Source organism: Babylonia areolata, chromosome 24 (genome assembly GCF_041734735.1).
Source record: "Babylonia areolata isolate BAREFJ2019XMU chromosome 24, ASM4173473v1, whole genome shotgun sequence".
NCBI classification, from domain to species: Eukaryota; Metazoa; Mollusca; class Gastropoda; order Neogastropoda; family Buccinidae; genus Babylonia; species Babylonia areolata.
In genome coordinates this window covers 35,979,900-35,990,928 of record NC_134899.1, presented here as the reverse complement: position 1 = coordinate 35,990,928, position 11,029 = coordinate 35,979,900, and the positions used below count along the sequence as shown (strand labels likewise).

The 11,029-nt window shown below is 42.1% G+C and overlaps 1 pseudogene across 1 annotated transcript in view; it reads right to left on the bottom strand.

Annotated features, from left to right (window-relative positions):
* Nucleotides 1-211: 211 nt before the first annotated feature.
* The window catches only part of LOC143298622 (uncharacterized), a 50,718-nt pseudogene continuing 39,900 nt past the window's right edge, over nt 212-11,029 (bottom strand). Inside the window, exons 13-15 of the transcript XR_013057427.1 lie at nt 4,103-4,375; nt 3,107-3,192; nt 212-554 (exon numbers count right to left, since the gene is read on the bottom strand). The product of XR_013057427.1 is annotated as an uncharacterized LOC143298622 (transcript). The remainder of the gene's footprint in view (nt 555-3,106; nt 3,193-4,102; nt 4,376-11,029) is intronic.

The following is an 11,029-nucleotide window of genomic DNA, read 5'->3' as shown; positions in this document are numbered from 1 at the left end:
AACAACAACAAAAAAAAACCCACCTCCCACAGGAACCAATATATGGGAATCGACCTTATGGAACTCCTCTGTCTGTCAGTCCGTCTCATTGTCAGTACTGTACTACCAACACTACCAAGTCCTGCCCCCCCTCCCCCCCCCCAGCCCCCTACACCCCTGTCTATCACTCTCCCCCACCCCCTCCCTCTCCAGACCAAGGTCACCCGCTGTCTCAGCAGTCAATGGCCAGTGGCAACCCCCTGTCCCTGTCCCTCGCTGACCCCTCGGCGCTGACCGTGACCTTGACCTACATCAGGGTCAAGGGGTCGATCTCCGCTTTCTTGAAGCTTCTGGAATACTTGGTGTAGCTCTCTGCCTGGTCCATGTTATTATTGTTGTTGGTGGTGGTGGTTGTGCTTGTTAGTGGTGCCAGCGTTTTCCTGCCGCCCTTCCCTGCTGCTGGTGGTGGTTGTGGTGGTGGTGCTTTCGATTCTGGTCCCTTGTTCCCTCCCTTGGTCCCCTTGGTCCCCTGGCGGGCAATTTTCTTCATCTTCTTGTCCCCTGTCATGAACTCTCTGTGGATGGGGGGAGGGAGGGGAGGCGAAGGGGAGTGTGTGGAGTTTGGGTGGGGGTGGGGGTGGGGGTAGGAAAGAAAAAGAGGAAGAGGTATAAATGAAGTAGTGATGTATGTGCTTGCGGGTGGTGGTGGGGGGGGGGGTTGCGGGGGGCGGATGGTTTGATGGGAAAGGAGAGGTGGGAGGCTGAGTGGAGAGAGAGACAGAGAGAGAGAGAGAGAGAGAGAGAGAGTGTGTGTCAAGATCAAGTCAAGATTTTATTTCATGATGGTAAATTGAATAAGCAACAATTGCTTTTTTACATCAAGCCATCAATGAAAAAAAAAAGAAAAAGAAAAAATATAGGAGAGAGAGAGAGAGAGAGAGAGAGAGAGAGAGAGAGAGAGACAGACAGACAGACAGACAGACAGACAGAGAGAGAGAGAGAGAGAGAAGAAACAAGCAGATGAAAAGCAACAATAACAACTGTGTGTGTGTGTGTGTGTGTGTGTGTGTGTGTGTGTGTGTGTGTGTGTGTGTGTGTGTGTGTGTGTGTGTGTGTGTGTGTGTGTGTGTGTGTTAGAAGACAAAGAGACAGACAGACAGACAGAAACAGAAATTGAGAGCTGGAAAGAACACGATGAGAGAGGGGGTGAGAGAGAGAGAGAGAGAGATTGAGAGAGAGAGATTGGGATGGTTTATTCATATAGGCCACAGCCCCTTTGAAGGGGGATATACAGTAAAATGCTAAAGTCATACATTCAAAAGTCTTCATGATGTAACATATACATTTCTCCTTTTGAGTGCTTTATACAGATATAGAGCGAACTCCTTGACAGTCTTTTCATTTGTTGATGACATTAACATGATAAGTCTAAACAAGCAAGGGTGTTGACAGTATTTAAGTGGAATCAATTGTTCTCTAAGATCTCTTAATACTGGGCAACACAGCACAAAGTGAACTTCATCTTCTTTAGATTCTTGACACATTGGACAAAACAAATTTTGGGCACATGATTTTCGATATCGATAATAATGCGTACATATTTCAGTAACACCTAATCTAAACCTTGCCAAAGTATATTTCAGATGTCTATCAAGTCTCATTGACAAATAAACTGGCATATTATAAGGTATATGACAAAACATTCGATACAAATCAAATCTGTCGCTATTCTGAATATGAGAGTTCCAATTTTGCCATCTACAATCAATTAATGTTCTACGAAATACATGAATAAAATTGCTGATATCTCCGACACTTTGGTTCAACCATACGAAACCAAAACCATACTCACAAAGTTTCATTCTCACATTAGACACCCAATTTCTCCTGCCTCTATTATCTAAATCTAATAGCATTCTATAAGCTTTATGGGGTAATCTGTGCTCTTCCATCTGAGTTATTTTCAGCCAATATTGAATACATTTAACAGTGGAAGTCAAAACTATGGGATATCTGGCTGTTTCTCCATACACTAAATCATTAGGTGTTTGTAATGACAATCCGAGCAATTTCTTTAAAGCATATAGGTGTATTTTTTCACAGTATACAGCAGCAGAATCGAGACCCCATATTTCAGCTCCATATAGTACCATAGGTTGAATTTGTGAATCAAATAACTTTAAAAATAAAGTTGCAGAATCGTTGTTTAACAATGATAATTTCTTCATTATACACAATAATGCATTTTTAGCTCTGCTAACGAGATCTTTACAAGCAAAGGCAAACTTAAAACGTGTCGAGAAATATAAACCTAAGTATTTATATATATTGACAACAGGCATTACATCTCCATTGTAAGTCCATCTTTCTCTTGATGCAAGGTACCCTCCCTTTCTAAATACAATTATATTGCTTTTTGCCATATTAACCTTTAATTGTAAAGAAAATGCAGCTCTTTGTAAACTGTTTAGTTGAGTCTGTAATCCAATTACCGTTTCCGATATTAAAACAATATCATCAGCTAACAAAAGAATAAAGATTTCAAGAAAATTATCTGTAAACTTTGCACCATGCCTTCCACAACGTATAACTTCAAGAGCCAGCTCATTAATAAATAAAGAGAACAAAACGGGACTACAAACATCACCTTGCTTTACACCAGAAGTGCAATTAATATATTCTGTCAGAGCAGCGCCAGATCTCACTCTTGCCTTAACACACTCATACATACTCACAACACATTTATAAAGTTTTCCATGGATACCATTTTTAAGCAAAATAGGCCACAGCAACGTTCTATTGACGGAATCAAACGCTTTCTCGAAATCAATAAATGCTACATATAATTTCCGATTTAGACAAAACTGTTTTTGAACAAATGCCATTAATGTGAACATGTGATCTATAGTGGAATTGTTTTTCTTGAACGAGAGAGAGAGAGAGAGAGAGAGAGAGAGAGAGAGAGGTGGGGGGGGGATGGGAGCTATTTAGTCAGACAAACAGAGACACACTGACACAGAAATACATACAGAGACAGAGACGTCCACCAAGAGAAAGGCACACTGACAGACAAATGGACAGACAGACAGACAGACAGACAGACAGACGGTCAGACAGGCAGACTAACGCAAGGTCGATAGTGCCGTCTCCATCGGCGTCCATAAACTCGACAATGGCGTCGATCACACTTCCGGTCACCGGAATCCCGGCTTCCTGCAATAATCCAGTCCATCACTCCTTTATTTCTTCTGTCAGTCAATCCATCCATCCATCCATCCGCCCGTCTGTTCATCCATCCATCTGTCCATCCGTCTGTCCTTCTACCGTCTCTTCTCTTCTTTTTCACCATGGTCAACGTCATTATTTATTTATTTATTGATTGATTGCTTGCTTTTTTGTAAGAATCATCGTCGTCAGCGTAATGATGGCGAGGTTCGTGGCCATCAACGTAACCAATACCCCAGTCCGTTATCGTCGTCGTCGCCGTCATCATAGTCATCGTCATCATGATCGTCATCATGATCATCATCATCATCATCGTTTTTTTTTTAACATCGGAAAGCTGACTGCAAAGCGATTTTTCCTTTTTGATTCTTGAAAGTTATGTCATCATAATCATCATTGTCGTGGTCATCGTCGTCGTAGACAAATTGGTCCGTGTCATTGTGCTTCATCATCATCGTCATCAAAACGACTGTCATTTGATTGCTCTTCCTCGCGAGCGCTACCGCACTCAACCCCCCCACCCCCACCCCCCCACACAGTCACACACACATAAGCACGCACACACACACTCACATTTTCACACACACATATACACTCACGCTTTCACACACCCGCTTGCACACACACATTTTCACACACCCACACACACATTTTCACACACACACACACAATACACACACACATACACACAAACTACACACACATCCTCACACACATCTCCTCACACACACACACACACACACAAACACACAATTACACACACACACACACACACACACACACACACACACTACACACACATCCTCACACACATTTCCACACACACACTACACACACATCCTCACACACACACACACACACACACACACACACACACACACACACACACACCACTCACCAGAAACAGCAAATTCAGCTCCTCTCTGGATACCCCCTTGTCGTTGTCCTTATTGATCTTGTAGAAGAAGTCGGAGGCTCTCATCTTCTCCTTCAGCAGGAAGAACATGTGCAAGGGGTCCAGGTTGTAGGCGCCCGGAGCCTGGATTCGGCGCAGCATCTCCTGGCGCGAGACGGCCTTGACCGGCAGAATGAGGTCATAGTTCACGTGCAGAGACCTCGTGGCGCGGACGTCGTCCAATATGGTCTGGAAGTCTCGGTCAACCACGACGCCCTTTTGAGGGAGAAAGAGGAAGTATAACATCATTTGGTCCCGGGTTCGAATCTCGGTAATGGCGCCTGCTGGAGATTTTTCCGATCTCCCAGGTCAATATATGTGCAGACCTGTGCGTGCGTGAACCCCCTTCGTGTGTAAACGCAAGCACAAGATCAAATACGCACGTTAAAGATCCTGTAATCCATGTCAGCGTTCGGTGGGTTGTGGAAACAAGAACGTGTCCAGCATACTCCGAAAACGGGGTATGGCTGCCTACATGGCGGGGGTAAAAACGGTCATACACGTAAAATCCCACTCATGTACATACGAGTGAACGTGGGAATTGCAGCCCACGAACAAAAAAAAAAAAAAAAAAAAAAAAAGGGGGGGGGGGGGGGGGGGGGGGGGGGGCGGGGAGGAAAAAAAGAAAAAAAAAAAAAAAATCAATTTTGTTGATTACAATTGATCAATGAATGATACAGTTTCAGTTTTTGCTCTCTGTCTCTCTCTCTCTCTCTCTCTCTATTTTTGTTTGTTTTTTTTTGTTGTTGTTTTATTTCGATTACTAATAGCATGCTTGTGCCTATGTGTGTGTGTGTGTGTGTGTGTGTGTGTTATTTTTTTACCATGCTTATGCCTTTATGTAGTATTGTATTCGCATGCCATGACTTTAAGTAGCATTGTGTAGTGCATGCAATGACATATATAAAGTAGTATTGTTTAGTGTAGACCCTGTTTCAGGGCGGGGACTGGATGAAAAAAAACAAACGCGCCAGTGCTTATCTGTTATCCTCGATAATAAAGAATTTCTCTCTCTCACTCTCTCTCTCTCTCTCTCTCTACTTTGGAATACGTGTCAAAACGTACGGACTGATCCATATACGCAACAACAACAACATCTGCGTAAGCTCTTGACTGCTGTTGGCAAGTATTCTTCTCTGTCCATTGCTGCAATTAAAGAGCTCAGAGAAACTTGTCACCCTCTGATCTGTCGTAGTATTCATGTGTGCGCGAGCCGTAAATATGTATACTCCTTTAAAACACACACACACACACACACACAACATAAAAAAGGCTGACACCTCAGTGAGATAAGATAAGAGCTCAGATAAGAGTTAGGGTGTCATTTTCCATTGTTTATTTGGTCTTCTCCAATATTGGGTATTGCATTACTTTTGTTCGTCAAAGTCAATCACACTGCAAACAAGTAAGGCCGGACATAATATTGGATAAATGTGCTTCAAATTAATGCTTAAAATTCATGCCTCGTTAACCTAATTTAATACCTACCAAGGCTCAGAAGTGAATGTCACTGGATTAGCATGAGATTTTTGTTGTTGTTGATTTTGCTGTTTTTGTTTTCTTTTTTCTGCTCCATAGTCCGTGCATGTGTTTTGTCGTCCGTCATCATCAACAGAGAGAGAGAGAGAGAGGACTACTTCTCGATCCACAATTGCTCCCCAAAAATCATTCGCGAAGGCGAGTTTTGCAGTGTCTTGGGGACTATCTCTCTTCCTTCTGTATCTCTCTGTCTGTCTGTCTTTCCCTCCTCCCCATATACCTTGTCATCTACAAATGAAACGCTTGTTCAACACTTCACTCTTCATCTGTATAAAGCATTTAAAACGCGAAGTGCTTTCGTAACTCAAAATAAAATAACAATTCTTTAAAGATAAACAGATAAATGAATAGATAAATAAATAAATGAACAAACAAAAAATAAATGAATAAATAAATAGATAAATAAATGAATAAGGCGTTCATGCTATGGTCGAAACCATGATGTAAAATTCGCATTCAAACCGAAGAAGTGTTTACTGGAATGTTCACAAATCACCACCACCCCCACTCCCCCTGAACTATCCCTCTCCCTTAACCCTCCTTAACCTGCTTTCAACCCCAACCCCAGACACACACACACACACACACACACACACACACACACACACACACACACACACACACACACAGAGTCTCAAATAGGTCGCGTCTGTTTCCTGTTTTCTTTTCATTTTAGACGTTTCACGAACCTTTAATGTCTTACATTGGAGCATTGATGGGCTGTGCTCACTCGGAATGGGATTTACACTCTGAGCAGCTGATATCCCCAAACTACGTATTTCAAAACCCATTCCTTCCGGTTTTCCGTGTGTGTGTGTGTGTGTGTGTGTGTGTGTGTGTGTGTGTGTGTGTGTGTGTGTGTGTGTGTGTGTGTGTGTGTGTGTGTGTGTGTGTGTTTTGGAGCTGCTTTATTTTGTTTGTTGGATTTTGGTGGGATTTTGTTTCGGCCAGAAGTGTTGTCAGTTTCATTTACTTTCCCTCTCTGTCTATGTCTCTGTCTCTCTGTGTCTATATCTCTCTGTCTCTCTCTGTTTCTTTCTTTTTTTTTTTGCTCTCTATCTGTGTCTGTGTGACTGTCTGGGTGTGTAGGTGTCTCTGAGTGTGTGTGTGTGTGTGTGTGTGTGTGTGTGTGTGTGTGTGTGTGTGTGTGTGTGTATGTGTGTGTGTGTGTGTGTTTGTTTCTGTCTTTCTATCTCTCACTGAATGCCTGTGGGTATGAGTGTGATGGAGTGCTTGTTTGAGCGACGTCAGCGTGCCAAAACTTGCGCGTGACCGTGTCTGAGTGGGTATTTGTGTGTGTGTGTGTGTGTGTGTGTGTGTGTGTGTGTGCGTGTGTGTGTGTGTGTGTGTGTGTGTGCTGTTGTTGTTCTTCTTCTTCTCGCAAGTCATACGAGTAAATGTAAAAAAAAAAGCAAAAAGATGGACAAAACAAAACAAAGAAAAAAACAAAACCCATCAACTACACTCACAGACCTGGCCGATTCGTAACGTAGCCGATTTAATTGGGGGGGGGGGGGGGGGGGGGGGGGGGGGGCGAGAAAAAAAAGAGATACAACACGTAACAACAACAACAGCAGCAGCGGCAACAACAAAAATTACACACAAATTCCTCCGGAGATATAAAAGAAGAAAAACAAAAACGAGTGGCACAAACAAACAAAACAAAACAAAAGAACATACAAAGGGTTAAAGACATGGTGCAGAGTCGGTTGTTTGTTGTTGCTGTTGTTGTTGTTTTCTTTAAGTCTGCTCATACTGAAACTCTTCTCACCCACCCACCACCCAACACCACTACCACCACCCTCACAACCCCTCCTCTTCTTTCTAGTTCATACGTTGTTTTCGTTTTTGTTTGAAAGGACAATGGATCTAGCCTTAAAGCCTCAGAGACAACTCGGTGAAATCGAAATAAAAAAGAAAATGGAAAAAGAAACAAACAAACAAAAACCAATAATAAAAAGGACGAGAGAACGCTTGCAGCTCATCTGAGAAAGAATGGAGGCGCTGAGGGTGTCTTTGCATTGGGAATTACCGGCCTTTACAGGAAAAAGCCGGGTAGAGGAGGAGGGGGTGGGGGTGGGGGTGAGGGGGTCTACTGCGCATGCCTGAGCTTAGTGCAACTGGACAGGGAACTGTAGGAGGGAGTCAGGGAAAAATCGATTGTGGAAACTCAACGGGTTAGATTTTTTTTTTTCTTTTTTTTCTCCCCATTTGATATAAACGTAATCTGTCTGCTTTGCCTCTACAGACACAGTTTTGTACTGGACAGCGCGCGTAGCACGAGCGTGCGCGCAAGCACACGTATATACATGTGTGCACGCACGTAGGTGTGCATGGACGAATGAAAAGCACCAACACAAATTTAGGTCAATCAGTCCAATACTACATGATGAACAGAAATGAACTATTGTTTTACAACCACCAACCACTAGGTCTGTGTAGATATTTGTATCTAATGATTTATTTAACCTCAATTTACCAATATTATCCTGGCAACTTGACGTGGTCAAGGTGGCAATGCTTAAGACTCACTAGAAACATTTTTCGTCATGAACATAATGTTTCCAAAAGCAGAAAAATGATCTGATGGACGGACAGACGACAGTTAGTTGGCTGTCTGAAATAGTTTTGATATTAAATTCGTCCTCATACCTTGTTCAGCAAAAGTGCAGAACAATCGGCATTTGGAAACTGACACTGGTTCAATAGAAATATTCTTTGCATTCCCTGAAACATTGATTTACAAAAAAAAAAAGAAAAAAAAAAAAAAAAAAAAAAAAGAAAAAAAAAAAGAAACAGAGACTGCACACATAAAAAAGAAGAAGAAAAAAAAGAGATCAGAATGGCATAGACGAAATGAAAAAGATTCTACACGAAGTAGGCCAATGGTGACATTTCATGAAGAATGGATTGAAACCAACGTAGAATAAACTCAGCTGCTTCAATACCATTCACTGGCATTGAAGAAAAAAAAAAAACAAGTAAAGACCCCCACAGACGTTAGCGAAAATGACATTTACAAAGATAAAAATCTAAAAAAAGGATTGGACACCTACATCATCAGTATAAAAAAAGAACATGGGATTAATCTCAAAGGGCTCAGTAATTGTGATGAGTTTTGTCCTTGTGAAAAATAATACAACTGAAAAGAACCATAGAGATAAAAACAACAACAACAACAGTATTTAGTACTTTAATGAATCTGCTATTTGAAACACAAAATGCAATTAAAGCAAATCCAGACACAATACTCTCAAAAGATTCAATCTCTACGCTCTTGCTTCTTCCCAGGTACTGGTCGTACTGATTGATAAAAAAAGAAAAGAAAAAAAAAGACGCAAGCAGAGGCTGGCGGGTATTTATTGTTATCAGACCCAGTGTCTCTGTTTCCATTCAGCCATCTCCCGCCTCTCTGTGTTTGCCTTTGGCACACACACTGCACACGTTTCGCAAATACTGTTTGTTACCCCGCAGATGAGTAACCGTTGCCTCGCGTGATGTCTGATTTTTCTGTGTCTCATTTTTTTGTTCTCTGTGTGTGTGAGTGTGTGTGTGTGTGTGTGTGTGTATGTGTGAGTGTGCGTGCGTGCGTGCGAGCGCGCGCGCGCGCGTGTGTGTGTGTGTGTGTGTGTGTGTGTGTGTGCGAGCATGTGTGTGTGTGTGTGTGTGTGTGTGTGTGTGTGTGTGTGTGTGCGTGCGAGCATGTGTGTGTGTGTGTGTGTGTGTGTGTGTGCGTGCGAGCATGTGTGTGTGTGTGTGTGTGTGTGTGTGTGTTCTTTTCTACTGTTTTCAGTTCCCTGTGCCAACTTCAGTTCCCTAACTTGTTTGCTTGCGGGGGCTCAAGGGCACAGGCAGACCAAAGGGGGCGTCGTCCAACTGTCGTCATGTTTGTCTTCCTACACGAGAAGCACATTAACATGTCTGACAATCGCTGATGTCACCTTGATTGCTGCTGCCTTTTTGCTATGTTTGTTTCTTTTGGTGTTTTTTTTTCCCCCACTCATGCTGTTTGATTAATCCTAGTGGCAGGACAAGATTGTGTCTGAATGTCCTCAATAAAAGCAGGCGGTGACAGGCACAATATTGTACATTATAGTTAAAACATTGGACTTTCAATCTGAGGGTACAGGGTTCGAACCCTGGTCGCGGCATTTGGTGGGTTAAGGGTGGAAGACTGATATTTGTGATCCTCCTTGGTGAGCAAATGTGCAGACCTCTTAGTGCCTGAATCCATTAGTATCAGTATCAGTGGCTCAAGGAGGCGTCACTGCGTTCGGTCAAATCCATATACGCTACACCACATCTGCCAAGCAGATGCCTGACCAGCAGCGTAACCCAACGCGCTTAGTCAGGCGTTGAGAAAAAAAATCAATAATAATAATAATAATAATAAAATAAATAAAGTAAAAAATAACAAAAATTAAAAATAGTTTTTTTTAAATTCATTAATATGCGTGTACGAATGCAGTTGATCATACACACTCCTTGAAGATCCCGTAATCCATGTCGTTTTGGTGGGTTATGGAAACATAAACATACCCATCATACGTACCCATAAAAAAAAAGAAGTATGGTCGCCTACATGGTGAGATAAAAACGGCCATACACGTAAAAGCCCATTCTAACACACGAGAGCGTTGGAGTTAACGAACGCAAAATCACATGAAACAGGTCATCGGTAAGCGCAAGCGAAAGCGCGAGCATGTTGCAGTCATTCCTATTGATTTTTGTTCACTGCATGCACTTTATGAAAATAAACAGCTCACAAACTTGTTTAAACCTGGTCAGCTGCAGTGATTTCCACAGCGTTATTTACATAAGACGCAATTCATAAAGACAGAAAGAAAGAAAGCATGGAACTGGATAGATGACGATAGAACGTGGACCAAGTTGACCCTTTCACTGACAAACTCGCATTATTTTATGCAGCAGCTAGGTAGAGGACCCATGTCACTGACTAGGTGACCAGATCATGGGTCTGTTATCCATGAACCTATTGCTCTTTATTTTCGTTGGTAGGATTGGCCATATCTTCTACAGATCACAGGGGGAATACCCAGCTATTCTTAGACACCATAGTTTCTGTATTTATATAGCACAGGGGAATTTTGCACTCTAAATTGACTGGCGGCGAAAGGGTTAAAAGACGTAATCCACACCACTCTGTTTACTGTCATACACATGACCGGATGAAATGAAAAAAGAAACTAAAAATCAACAACAACAAAATCATCTGACAGCAAACATAAACATTGTGAAGTAAAATGGTTCAATACTTATAATAATGGTTTTTCCTGAGAAACAAAAATAAACAAAAAAGACATGACTTGA